Raw genomic sequence first — 14,448 nt, 5'->3', positions numbered from 1 at the left:
TAACGCCCTCCTGTGACCCTATTTTACGTTAGACATAGTAATACATACAGGTGGCCCCTATCGTACTTACACTCCTAAAATAATGAGTGTTCTTGGTGTATTTATAGGCTAAGAACAATTCTGAGGGTAATATGGTATAGTTTTGGTCATAACAACATTTTCTAATAAAAAGTGACATTTTTCCTATAGGAAATTCCCGTTTTATTCGAAAATAACGTTTATTTTTGGGGCTAATAAATAATTAGTGAGATACTGTATACCATAATTGGAAATGCGTATTTTCTCAAATTATAGATATTTTAAAATTCCAGAAGTTATAATTGAAAAAAACACTTTTTGAAAAGGCACCACATAACCTAACCTTATTGACTTGCGTACTAGGAAGGAGCTATGTCCCCCTTGCTACCCCTCCTTAGACTGCCGTATCCTGAGCAAAACCTAGGAATTAAGTCTCGACACTTTGCTTCCCAACTGGCTTCACGCCTGAAACTAGTGTAACTACTACTTCTATTAACTTGCTTTTTCCAATTTTTTTTTTTTTTTTTTTAGGATAAGCACAGTTGCCTTCTTTTTGAAGGACTTGCTTTGGAGTAGACTGTAGTCCCAATCAGCTGCCCTGCCTGACATTGCTTTAGGCCCCTGTAGCGTATGTTCGTGTGTTGTACTGGTAACCAAAGTCCTTCCTCCCAGCAGTGAGGAGTCTTGGTGCGGTTAGGTAGAAAGCTTCAGCTTTTCCCGATGATGATGGGATTTTCTTTGACCTGAAGATAGTGGTATTGTTATAGAAAAACACAGGACAAACTTTACTAATAAAATAATTGGGCTATGTGTAGAAAAACTCCCGTATTCTTCGAAAATGACCTTTATTTCCCTCGCAAATAAAGTTAATGAGATATGCCCTAGTATATCCTGCGGTAATAGTGGAAACCATGGTTTTGAGGTGGGGAAAATTTACTGGAGAGTCAATAAATAATGGTAAAACTAACCTTTTCTTCTCTCTACATTATTCTTTGGGACGTATAATAAATCCACGAAAAATTGCTCAAAATATGTGGATCCTCTTCCCTGGAAATGTTTATTTTATTCTTTTGTTTACTTTTTTGCGAGTCGTATGTTTATGCTCCTGTTTGCATGGTTTCTTGCACAATTACAAGTTTATACTTCTGCGCACAAGCCCGCCTCCTTGTTGCTCGATGACGAGTTTATACTTCTGCGCACAAGCCCGCCTCCTTGTTGCTCGATGACGAGTTTATACTTCTGCGCACAAGCCCGCCTCCTTGTTGCTTGATGACGAGTTTATACTTCCTGCACACACACGTCATTCCCTTACCATGCCTACCATATGACGAAGTTTACCATATTTGAGCATGTATGTACGGTAGAGTATGACGTAGGCAGTTCTGTGACACACCCCTTATTCTCCGACAATGCTTCAGTTCCTTTATAGCTATGTTACGTGTTGGATGTGGCTTATGGAGCCCAGAGTAACAAAGTGTAATGGCTGCTCTTTAGGATATTTCGATGCTATAGCCAAGTTTCACGGTACTCCTGGTGTAGTGAATAATTTTTTAAAAGCTCATTGTGTTATTCCGTAAAGGTTAAAGTGTCACAAGTGCGATTCTGACCTAGCTTTTAGGAAAGACCACATTTTCTACTGCAACGCGTCTATAAAGATTGCCAAGACAAAAAAAAAAAAAAAAAAAAAAAAGACAAAGATTGCGAAGAACAAAAAAAAGGAGAAACGTAGGTGTCAATCATATGGTAAGGAATTATTTGTGATTTGTGACCTGGGAAGGAGGTTCCAGGGTAAGTCCCCTGGCTAAGCCTGTGAATTGGGAACTACTAGGTTAGGTTAGGTGGGTTTTGTAGTTTCTGTACCCTTGTACAAATCTCAAAAAGTGTTAAATAATCAAGTTTGTGACCTGGGAACTACTAGGTTAGGTTAGGTTCTGTGCCCTTTTACAAATCTCAAAAAGTGTTAGATAATCAAGTTTGTGACCTGGTAACTACTAGATTAGGTTAGGTGGGTTTGTTAGGTTCTGTGCCCTTTTATAAATCTCAGAAAGTGTTAAATAATCAGGGTTGTGACCTGGGAACTACAGTACTGGGTTAGGTTAGGTTCTGTGCCCTTTTACAAAGTGTTAGATAAACAGGCTTTTGATCTGGAAACTATTAGGTTAGGTTAGGTTCTGTGTCCTACAAATCTCAACAAGTGTTAAATAATCAGGTTTGTGACCTGGAAACTACTTGGGTAGGTTAGGTAGATGTGTTAGGTTCTGTGTCCATTTGCAAATCCCAAAAGTGTTAAATAATCAAGTTTTGACCTGTCTTTGCACACCCAAAATCCCAGGTTCCCACCTGTGTCCGTCGGGAAGGGGTTTCCATAATGGTAGAACAGCTTATTTGCAGTAAAAATAAAGGTCAGATTCGTTGAAAGCACATCATTTACTGTAGTTAAAGGTTTTTGTTTTTCTTTTAGATATGTCCCAAATTTTTTTTTTAAATTTGCCAAGCTTATTTCTCTCCCAAAGAATCAGTCCTTTGGGGCTTGTTTCTCTCCCAAAGAATCAGTCCTTTGGGTTTTGTGTTGTGAAAGGAGGCAGGTGGACAGAGATAGTTGCAGTGATTTAATTGGGAGAGTTGGGGTTGTCTGTCATCTTCTGTCACTCCGTTGTTGCCAATTTGCTGGTCATGGGTTGGAGAGAAATATTGGATGTGATTAACTAGTTTGTTTACACAGAAATTTAACATAAAGCCACTCTTTGCAAGAGGAAAAGTAGCTGGAAATATTTATATCTACTGTAAAAAGGTGCACGAGTACAATCCAGCTGTTTCTATGTACCTGATAAATGCTTGGAATATATTTTGTTTACAGGAACACAACCATTTGAGTCCTCGGAATTGAAAACTTACAATATTCATTATTTAATATTAGTTTCATAAAGATAAAATTCTGTCGTCCCTGGAATAAAAAATATCTTCGATGTCATTTTGTGTGTTACATGTCCGTTTTCATGCTTTCTATGGGAAGTCGTGTTTTGGTGAGCAGAATATCTCTGTGAGATGCTGGGTAACGGTTTGTACATAGTTTCTTAGGAGGATCCGTGCTGTAACAAAACACAACCCTTCCCAGGAATGTTTTTAGTACAAGATGTAAGAGCTCTTACTCCTGCTGTTAGTGATTTTTCAATATTAAACTTACCCGATAATCATGTAGCTGTCAACTCCGTTGCCCGACAGAATTCTATGGAGGGATACGCCAGCTATCACAATACTAGAAGGGGGTGTACTTACCAGCGCCACCTGTGGCCAGGTACTCAAGTACTTCTTGTTGACACCTCCTCAATTATTCCTCTGTCGTGCTTCCGGCAAGACGTTCTGGGATACGCTTATGATCTTCGAGTTTGTTCACGGCTAATTGGTGAAGTATTCTCTCAGATTTCGGCTGTCGCATTACTGGAAACTTTCTTATATTAGCTAGATAGCTTTTATATAGTCCTGATTAACGGTTAACGATCTTTTGCTTGATTTTGGAAACCCCTTTGGCTAACTCTTTGGATTCAAGATGTCTGACATTTCGCAAGCCCCCTCCCATAGACGATGTAGGTCTTGCAATAGGCGTATTCCGAAGGCCTCGGTAGATCCTCACACCGCTTGTTCTGACTGTAGGGACAGGCCCTGTCAGTTAGAAAATCGATGTGAGGAATGCGCCGGACTTTCGGAACTGGAATTTGTCCGTCTTTTAAAATATTCATCTAAGTTAGAGAGAGGTAGAGTTAGGAGGAGTTCTTCTCACTCTTCACTGTTTTCCTCACCTCATGATCCCCTACCTTTTCCTACCCCTGTAGTGGCTACCCCCGAACCTACTGTTTGCCCTCCGCCTGATATGTCTGTTGTTTTGCGTGCTATTCAGGCCTTAGGCGATAAAGTAGAGTCAGTGGTAAGTGACCATAAGTCTCTGATGGCCGAAGTTAAGGAACTTAAGGTCAAGAGTGCAGTGGGTGGAGTTAGTGCCAGTGCTGTGACGAGTGCTAGTGTCAGTGCAGTGCCAAGTGCTAGTGTCAGTGCCAGTGTGGTGCGTGAGGATTCTTCTGTGCGAGCCAGTCGTCCTCCCAGTCCGGGACCTCTTGCAAGCTCCCATGCCCAGGGGAGAAGCAATGTCGAAGGGCATAAGGGTTCGGCAGGCCTTGTTAGGCGCACAGAAGTTTCCTCGGTGGTTGCGGGCGTGTCTTCCAAAGACCGTCACTCCCACCCGCAGACGATTGAGCCCGTCTTTTTCTCGTCCGCTGATCATCTGTCAGGGAAGAAACGTTGGTCTCAGGTCTCGAGACCACTTAACGCAGAGTCCAGTCCGCGAGTGCTCAGCCAGGTTGCAGTCATTGGCTCAGCTCTGACTCGCCGCAGTCATCTGTCGACTGCACTCCGCCCAAGAGGAGTAAGGTTCTGCCACAACAGAGCTCGACTGTCGACCCTAAGTGGACTCTACTACAGTCCATGCAAGCACAGCTTTCGGACTTGATGCGTGAGTGTAGGGCTGAGAGTGTTGCGCCTCCGCCTCCGCCTACACTCCCTCCGCCTACGCTCGCTCCGCCTGCGCTCGCTCCGCCTGCGCTTGCTCCGCCTGATCGCAGTACCACCTGCCAGGCGTACGATGTTGAGCCACGGTCTGAGTTTGCTGTTCCCAGTGGTGTTCAGCCTCTGCCTTCTTTAAGGCAACCTTTGCTATGGGATCAGGAGGATTATACCTCTCTTCCTCCGCCTCCCTTTGCTGCTCCACCAGTGGTGCAACTCTTGGCTGAGGTACAACAACCTCTCCCGTCCATGAGTCAGTCTCCTCAGCTCTCGCTGCAGCGAGCTCAACCATCCACAAGGCAAGCTCCACTACACCTTGGCCTTGCACCTCAGGAGCCTCAGCTTGCGAGACATTTACCTTGTTCTGCGCAGCCTCAACCTCATCACGCTCCGCTCACACCACAGGAACAGGAACTTGCTACTCCGCTTCCACCAACCGCTCAGCAAGCGCAATCCTTGGGTTCAACCACTCATGCTAGGAGTCAGCCTCCTCCACCCATGCGCCTTCCTTCTGCTTCGTCTGCTATTCAGCCTTTGCAGTCTGAGCCTCAGGTTCTCCCTCAACAGTTACTTGAAGAGGAAACCAATACTATTGTTCCTTCTCGTTCTGACTCTGCTGTTCAGCATTCTTGTCCGATACCTTCGCTACACTCTGGTGATGAGGCGTCTGATGATGAGGAGGCACACCTGGATCCCTCATCGGACGTGGATGAATCCAAGCCTTCTCCACAGTCTATTGACTTTCGTAAGGTCTTGGTTCTGCTTAGGGAGGTTTACCCAGACCACTTTGTCTCTGCTATTCCCCGCTCTCCGCCATCTGAGTTTTCGCTGGGCATACAACAAGCTAAGTCCTCCTATACTAAGCTAGTCCTAGCAAGGTCCTCTAAGAGAGCATTGAGGATCTTAGGGGAGTGGCTGCAGTCTAAGCAACACCTAGGCAAGACTTCTTTCATGTTCCCGCCGACCAAGCTCACTTCGAAAGCGAGCGTTTGGTATGCCACAGGAGAAGCACCAGGCTTGGGAGTACCTGCCTCTGCCCAGGCTGACTTCTCAAGTCTGGTGGACTCGCCTCGGAGAACTGCAATGAGGCGTTCTAAGGTTTGCTGGACCTTCTCAGACCTTGATCACTTACTGAAAGGACTGTTTAGAGCATTTGAGATGTTCAACTTTCTTGACTGGTGCCTGGGGGCCCTCAGCAAGAAGACCTCTCCTGCGGACAAGGATTCTGCCATGCTATTAATGTCCTGCATGGATAAGGCCATTAGGGATGGTTCTGGTGAGCTTGCGTCGATGTTTGTATCAGGGGTTTTGAAGAAAAGGGAACAGCTGTGTACCTTCCTTTCCTCCAGCATTACACCTTGCCAAAGGTCACAACTCCTTTTTGCTCCGCTCTCGAAGTTCCTCTTCCCTGAAGAGCTGGTTAAGGACTTGTCTGCTGCCCTGATACAAAAGGACACACACGATCTTGTAGCCTCATCGGCTCGTAAGTCTAAGGTTACTACCTCAGTCCCTAAGACTTATCGCTCACCAGTGGCTGATACCCCTGCGACGAGGTTCATACCGCCCTTTCGTGGTAGAGCCCCCAGCCGAGGAAGCTCCCGTCCAGACTCTTTCAGGAGCAAGTCCAGGAAAGGCTCCAGGACATCTAAAGGTAAACACTGACTCTCCACATCTCCAGACAGCAGTAGGAGCCAGGCTCAAGATCTTCTGGCGAGCCTGGGAGAAGAGAGGTGCAGACGCCCAGTCTGTCAGTTGGCTGAGGAACGGTTACAGGATTCCATTCTGCCTCAAACCACCTCTGACCACATCACCCATCAACCTCTCTCCCAACTACAAAGAAGAGGACAAGAGGCTAGCATTGCACCAGGAGGTGTCGCTACTTGTGCAGAAGAAGGCAGTGGTTATAGTCCGGGACCATCAATCCCCTTGCTTCTACAACCGTCTCTTTCTTGTGGCCAAGAAGACAGGAGGTTGGAGACCGGTGCTGGACGTCAGCGCGCTCAACGCGTATGTCACCAAGCAGACGTTCACGATGGAGACGACGAAGTCGGTCTTAGCAGCGGTCAGGCAGGAGGACTGGATGGTCTCGTTGGACTTGAAAGATGCCTACTTTCACGTTCCTATTCATCCAGACTCCCAACCTTTCCTGAGATTCGTTTTCGGAAAGGTTGTCTACCAATTCCAAGCCCTGTGTTTTGGCCTAAGCACAGCTCCTATGGTCTTTACTCATCTGATGAGGAATATAGCAAAATTCCTACACTTATCGGACATCAGAGCCTCCCTCTACTTGGACGACTGGCTGTTGAGAGCCTCCACGAGTCGTCGCTGTCTGGAGAATCTCAATTGGACTTTAGACTTAATCAGAGAACTGGGTCTATTAGTCAACATAGAAAAGTCTCAACTCATTCCCTCCCAATCCATTGTGTACCTGGGAATGGAGATTCGGAGTCAGGATTTTCGGGCTTTTCCTTCGGCCCCCAGGATAAGCCAAGCCCTAGAGTGCATCATGAGCATGCTGAAGAGGAGCAGTTGCTCGGTGAGACAGTGGATGAGTCTCACAGGGACCCTTTCATCACTGGCCCTGTTCGTCGAGCTAGGGAGACTCCACCTCCGCCCTCTTCAATTCCATCTTGCAGCTCATTGGGACAAGGGTTCAACTCTCGAAGCAGTCTCTATCCCAATCACCCAAGAGATGAAGACCACTCTCCTGTGGTGGAAGCACAACCTCCTTCTCAGGGAGGGTCTATCGTTGGCTATTCAGACCCCCAATCTTCATCTCTTCTCAGAGGCATCGGACTCGGGCTGGGGTGCGACCTTGAACGGACGGGAATGCTCGGGAACGTGGAACGAAGAACAGGGATTACTCCACATCAACTGCAAGGAGCTACTAGCAGTTCATTTAGCCCTGTTGAACTTCAAGTCCCTCCTGCTAGGCAAAGTGGTGGAGGTGAACTCAGACAATACCACAGCCTTGGCTTACATCTCCAAGCAAGGAGGGACCCATTCGAGGAGCCTATACGAGATCGCAAGGGACCTCCTCATTTGGTCAAGAGGTCTAAACCTCACTCTGGTCACGAGGTTCATTCAGGGCGATATGAACGTCTCAGCAGATCGCCTAAGCAGAAGGAATCAGGTCATTCCCACGGAATGGACCCTCCACAAGAGTGTGTGCAACAGACTTTGGACCTTGTGGGGTCAACCTACCATAGATCTGTTTGCCACCTCCATAACCAAGAGACTTCCGCTGTACTGTTCCCCTGTTCCAGACCCTGCAGCAGTTCATGTGGATGCTTTTCTACTGAACTGGTCCCATCTCGACCTGTACGCATTCCCACCGTTCAAGATAATAAACAAAGTTCTGCAGAAATTCCTCTCGCACGAAGGGACACGGCTGACGCTGGTTGCTCCCCTTTGGCCTGCAAGAGAATGGTTCACAGAGGTACTTCAATGGCTAGTCGACATCCCCAGGACTCTACCTCTAAGAGTGGACCTTCTACGTCAACCTCACGTAGACAGGTTGCACCCAAACCTCCACGCTCTTCGGCTGACTGCCTTCAGACTGTCGAAAGATTCGCTAGAGCTAGAGGCTTTTCGAAGGAGGCAGCCAGTGCGATTGCCAGAGCGAGAAGGGTTTCCACTCGTAGAGTCTACCAGTCTAAGTGGGAGGTCTTCCGAAGCTGGTGTAGAGCCAATTCAATATCCTCTACCAATACCTCTGTGACCCAAATAGCTGACTTCCTTCTACATCTTAGGAATGAGAGATCCCTTTCAGCCCCTACGATTAAAGGATATAGGAGTATGTTGGCTTCAGTTCTCCGCCACAGAGGTTTGGACCTTTCTTCCAACAAGGACCTTCAAGACATTCTTAAGTCTTTTGAGACGTCTAAAGAGCGTCGTCTATCCACTCCAGGCTGGAATCTAGACGTAGTCTTAAGGTTCCTTATGTCTCCTAGGTTCGAACCTCTCCAGTCAGCTTCCTTCAAGGACCTTACCCTCAAGACTCTCTTTCTCGTCTGCCTTGCAACAGCTAAGAGAGTCAGTGAGGTTCATGCCTTCAGCAAGAACATTGGTTTCACGACCGAATCTGCAACATGTTCTTTTCAGCTTGGATTCCTAGCAAAGAACGAACTTCCTTCACGTCCTTGGCCTAGATCGTTTGAAATACCTAGCCTCTCCAACATGGTAGGTAACGAACTAGAGAGAGTTCTTTGCCCTGTCAGAGCTCTCAAATTTTATCTTAAGAGGTCTAAACCTCTTCGAGGACAGTCAGAAGCCTTATGGTGTGCCATCAAGAAACCTTCGAGGCCCATGTCCAAGAATGGGGTTTCATATTATATAAGGCTTCTGATTAGAGAAGCCCACTCTCACTTAAAGGAGGAAGACCTTGCATTGCTGAAGGTAAGGACCCACGAAGTAAGAGCCGTAGCTACTTCGATGGCCTTTAATAAAAACCGTTCTCTGCAGAGCATAATGGATGCAACCTATTGGAGGAGCAAGTCAGTGTTTGCATCATTTTATCTGAAAGATGTCCAGTCTCTTTACGAGAACTGCTACACCCTGGGACCATTCGTAGCAGCGAGTGCAGTAGTAGGTGAGGGCTCAGCCACTACATTCCCTTAATCCCATAACCTTTTTTAACCTTTCTCTTGAATGCTTTTATTGTTGTTTTTATGGTTGTTACGGTAGGCTAAGAAGCCTTCCGCATCCTTTTGATTTGGCGGGTGGTCTATTCATTCTTGAGAAGCGCCTGGGTTAGAGGTTTTGTAGAGGTCCTTTAGTAGGGGTTGCAACCCCATATACTTTGGCACCTTTGGGTTGATTCAGCCTCCAAGAGGAACGCTGCGCTCAGTAAGGAAGACGAACTTAAAAAAGAGGCAGAGTAACGGTTCAATTCGACTTCCTTACCAGGTACTTATTATTTCATTGTTATTTGAGATAACTGTTATATGAAATATGGGATACTTAGCTATCCTTTAATCTTGTACACTGGTTTTCACCCACCCCCCTGGGTGTGAATCAGCTACATGATTATCGGGTAAGTTTAATATTGAAAAATGTTATTTTTATTAGTAAAATAAATTTTTGAATATACTTACCCGATAATCATGATTTAATCGACCCTCCCTTCCTCCCCAGAGAGAACCAGTGGACCGAGGAATAATTGAGGAGGTGTCAACAAGAAGTACTTGAGTACCTGGCCACAGGTGGCGCTGGTAAGTACACCCCCTTCTAGTATTGTGATAGCTGGCGTATCCCTCCATAGAATTCTGTCGGGCAACGGAGTTGACAGCTACATGATTATCGGGTAAGTATATTCAAAAATTTATTTTACTAATAAAAATAACATATTTTAATGCGAGACCAAGCACAAGCACTGCTGCTCAGGACATTGGCAGCTATCCTTGTCCTTCTCCTGCGCTGGGACATTCCCTGGATGCTTCAGTGACGCCAAGATTTCAAAGAATGCCGATAGTGTTTCCACATGTGAATACAATCCTGGTATATTCTCATCTCGTAAACCAGTTGAGGTTTTGTATCAAGAAGATTTCTTCCCAGAGAATACATTTCAGTACACCTGCCTTCACTGCACAGTCTTGTATGCAACCGAACATGTGTACCCCCGTTCCCTTCTCTCTTTGAAGAATTTCAGAGATGACAACCCAGTCCCGGCCTTCCATGTCGCTACCTGTCCCTATGTGCTCCGTCACTGTTTGAGTGATCCCGGCACAACCAGTCACTGCGGAATCGATCTTCTACGCTCCTGTCGTACATCACTTGATCGGACACTTCACGATTTGATAGTTTGCACTTGTTTCTCATGACTTTTGTGTTACAGAACTTCTGGCATCTGCTTTGTTCCAGCTGTTCCAGTTTTTATCGCTAGCACACGCTAAGAGATCTTCCCTTCATGAGCAATAGGTATGCTTGTGGTCTTCCCTTTGGGTTTCATCATTATGGGAACAGATTGGTTGCGTTTTCTTCCTTCAACACAGAATTCTTTGTGCTTGTTTTCCACAATTGATGTTTGAAATGGGATCAACTGTGTGCTGCTATTTGGAAATATCTGATTGAGAATCATACAATGGGAAACCACGCAACTGGTATCCATGTGATTGGAACCTATGCTCATTCTTCGTATGATCATGATTTTCCAATCACCAGGGAACTACCTCGATGGGGAGGTTTTCTAATTCATGGTCCTATGATTTGGACTGGCCAACGTCACCCCCCCCCCCAAGTTTTCACTCCGGTCTTCACTGTCATGTCAGTTTGGGCTCAAGCCAACAGAATCCGTCTCCTTCGACACCTGGACTACTAGCTGGTCCTGTCTTCCTCTCGGTAGCAACTGGTATAGCACCAAGACAGGCTCTTTGGTTTTTGCCATACGTAAATCGGTAGAAGTCATGTCTCACCCAAGCAGAAAATGGAGTACAGTATCTGAGAATGTTCATAGATACGACAGCCGCAAACGTCTTTCCATCAGACTACCTTATCATCAGCCTCAGAAAGGTATTGCGACCTTTTCTCCCTGCAAAAACTACTGGTGGGACAGTGGCAACAGCTGCTCTGACATCTCTCGTCATTGTAGAAGCTTGTTCCTTTTGGGTGTTTTCATCAGAGATCAATCCAGTGGTATCGGAAGAGACGCTGGTCAGCCTCCAATGATTCTCCTCACCCGGCAGCCTGCTGTGTTTACCTCGTTAAGAGCTTAATAGGTATTCCAGCTTCACTGAAGTCGCTCAGTACTGTACACCTATTCTTGGTCTCGGGTTTGTATTGTCTAGAAAACTACAAATTACTTTTAAAAATTTGTGATATTTATTAGGTATACAAACCTGAGTTCGTGCCTCAACCACCTCGCAAGTCCCTGGCTCAAGGTCAAAAGTAAGTGCCTATTTGACGTGTGGATCGAGCTTACCCGCCACTCACTATTAGTTAGTTATATGGTAACTACTTCAGGAAAATCTATCGGGCATTCCACCTGTTAAAGACTCTTCCCTATTAAAGGGCTTAGGAAAAATTCAAATTGCTTTAAAGGTCCGTGACTTTAAAGGACGTAGGTTTGTATAGCAACAAAAAATACAAATTGCTTTTAAAATTTAAATTTTCAATATTAATCTTACCCGATAATCATGTAGCTGTCAACTCCGTTGCCCGACAGAATTCTACGGAAGGGATACGCCAGCGATCACTATACAAGAAGGGGGTGTACTCACCAGCGCCACCTGTGGCCAGGTACTGCAGTACTTCTTGTTGACACCACCTCAATTTTTCCTCTGTCGTGCTTCCGGCAAGACCTACATGGATACGCTTATAATTTTGGAGTCTTGTTCACGGTTTTTGGTGAAGTATTGCTCTAAGATTTCAGCTTTCGCTATACAGGAAACTTGTCTCTTAGCTTAGATAGCTTTTAGATTGATTTGATTAATGGTTAACGATATTTTGCTTTAATTGGAATCCCCCTTGACTGTTCTTGATTCAAGATGTCCGACCTTTCTCAAGCTCCTCCCCAAAGACGATGTAGGACTTGTATTAGGCGTATTCCGAAGGCCTCGGTTGATCCTCACACCGTTTGTTCCGACTGTAGGGGAAAATCCTGTCAGTTGGAAGATCGATGTGAGGAATGCGCCGGACTTTCGGAACTTGATTTTGTTCGATTCCTCAAGTATACCACTAAGTTAGAGAGAGAGAGAGTTAGGAGGAGTTCGGCTCGCTCTTCGCTTTATTCCTCACCCCATGATCCTCAACCTTTTCCTCCCCCTGTAGTGGCTACCCCCGATCCTACTATTTGTGCTCAGCCTGATATGTCTGATGTTTTACGTGCCATTCAGGCTTTAGGTGATAAAGTGGAATCGGTAGTGAGTGACCACAAGTTCCTCTTGGCAGACGTCAAGGAACTTAAAGTGAAAAGTGCAGTGGGAAGTGGTAGTGCCAGTGCTGTGCCGAGTGCTAGTGTCAGTGTCAGTGTTGTGCGTGAGGGTACTTCTGTGCGTGCCAGTCGTCCTCCCAGTCCGGGACCTCTTGCAAGCTCCCAAGCCCAGGGGAGAAGCAATGTCGAAGGGCAAAAGGGTTCGGCAGGCCTTGATCGGCGCACAGCAGTATCCTCGGTGGTTGCGGGCGTATCTTACAGAGATCGTCACTTCCACTCTCAGACGATTGAGCCCTTATTTTACTCGTCTGCAGAAGAATTTTCGGGGAGAAAACGCTGGACTCAGGTCTCAAGACCTCTTAAGCGTAAAGTCCAGACCGCACGAGTTGTACAGCCCGGATGTAGTCATTGGGCTAGCTCTGACTCGCCGCAGTCATCAGGTGACTGCACGCCTCCTAAGAGAGGTAAGGCGATGCCTCAACAGACCTCAACTTCTGTTAAGGCTCTGCCTCAACAGACCTCAACGTCTGTTGATCCCAAGATGGCTTTGCTGCAGTCTATGCAGTCGCAGCTTGCGGTATTGATGCGTGAGTTTCAGGCAGGGAAGGTTACACCTCCTCCTACGAGCGCTCCTCCTCCTCTACGCAGTCCAGTCTGCCAGACGTACGAAGTTGAGGTTCCTCAAGCTACCTCCATGCGTGAGCTACCGCGTTGGGAGTTGCCAGATACCAGCGTTGTGCAGGAACCTCTTACCACGCGGCAACCTCCCCAACAATGGGGACAGGAGTCTTATGCCTTACAACCTCCTCTACCTTTTGAGGCAAGAGTTTCTTGCAGTAAGACCATCCTCGAGGCAGCAACCTCTTGAGGTACGACAACCTCTACCATCCTTGAGGCAGCCACCTCAGCTCTCGCAGCTGATACCTCCCCTTTCCTCGAGGCGAGAACCTCAACTCTCGAGGCAAGCACCTCAAGAACCTCAACTCGTGAGACAGGAGCCGCTTTCTGCGCAGCCGCCACCTCAACTCTCGCAGCACCCACCTCAAGAACCTCAACTCGTGAGACAGGAACCTCTTACTGCGCAGCCACCTCAACCCTTGAAGCAAGCGCAACTCTTGAGACATGAACCTCATGCAATGAGTCAGCCACCTCAACGCATGCATCTACCTCTTTCTCCTCAGCTTGAGCAGTCTTTGCAGCCTGAACCTCAGGTTTTACTACAGTCGCCTCTCACCACGCTTGCTCCCCAGACTCCCGCAGAGCCTCCTTCTTCCCAGCCTCATGACTTTGTCATTACCAGCCCTCATCCTCTTCAACAGAGACTTGAGGATGAATCCACAAGTGTATATGCACCCGCTTGTCAGGATTCTGCCGTTCAGCATACCGCTGTAACTTTACCTCTCGCTTCTCAACCCTCAGGTGATGAGGTTTCTGAGGAGGAAGCTGCGCACCTGGATGATCCCTCTTCGGACGTGGAGGAACCCAAGTCGTTACCACCCTCCATTGACTTTCGCAAGGTCCTGGCTCTTTTCAGAGAAGTTTACCCGGATCACTTTGTGTCTGCTACCCCTCGCTCTCCTCCATCAGAGTTTTCTCTAGGCATGCAACCTGTTAAGTCTGCCTACACTAAGCTCGTCTTCGCTAGATCTTCTAAGAGAGCTTTGAGAACGTTAGGGGATTGGTTGCAGTCCAAGCAGCAACTAGGGAAGACGTCATTCATGTTTCCACCTACTAAGCTGACTTCTAAGGCGGGCGTATGGTATGCCACAGGAGAGGAACCAGGCTTGGGAATCCCTGCCTCTGCCCAGGCTGACTTCTCAAGTTTGGTTGACTCTCCACGAAGGTCGGCTATGAGGCGCTCTAAGGTCTGCTGGACCTTTTCTGACTTAGACCACTTCTTAAAGGGAGTCTTTCGCGCCTTTGAGATTTTTAATTTTCTCGACTGGTGCCTGGGGGCCTTGAGCAAGAAGACTGCCCCATCTGACAAGGACTCGGCCATGCTTATA

At 46.8% G+C, this 14,448-nt stretch overlaps 1 protein-coding gene across 1 annotated transcript in view; it reads left to right on the top strand.

Annotated features, from left to right (window-relative positions):
* The window catches only part of LOC137644186 (autophagy-related protein 13-like), a 97,673-nt gene that overhangs the window by 1,012 nt on the left and 82,213 nt on the right, over positions 1-14,448 (top strand). The window lies entirely within an intron of this gene.

This window comes from Palaemon carinicauda, chromosome 7 (genome assembly GCF_036898095.1).
Source record: "Palaemon carinicauda isolate YSFRI2023 chromosome 7, ASM3689809v2, whole genome shotgun sequence".
Classification (NCBI taxonomy): Eukaryota; Metazoa; Arthropoda; class Malacostraca; order Decapoda; family Palaemonidae; genus Palaemon; species Palaemon carinicauda.
Note: the sequence above shows the minus strand (reverse complement) of the source record. Positions and strands in the feature narration are given on the sequence as shown.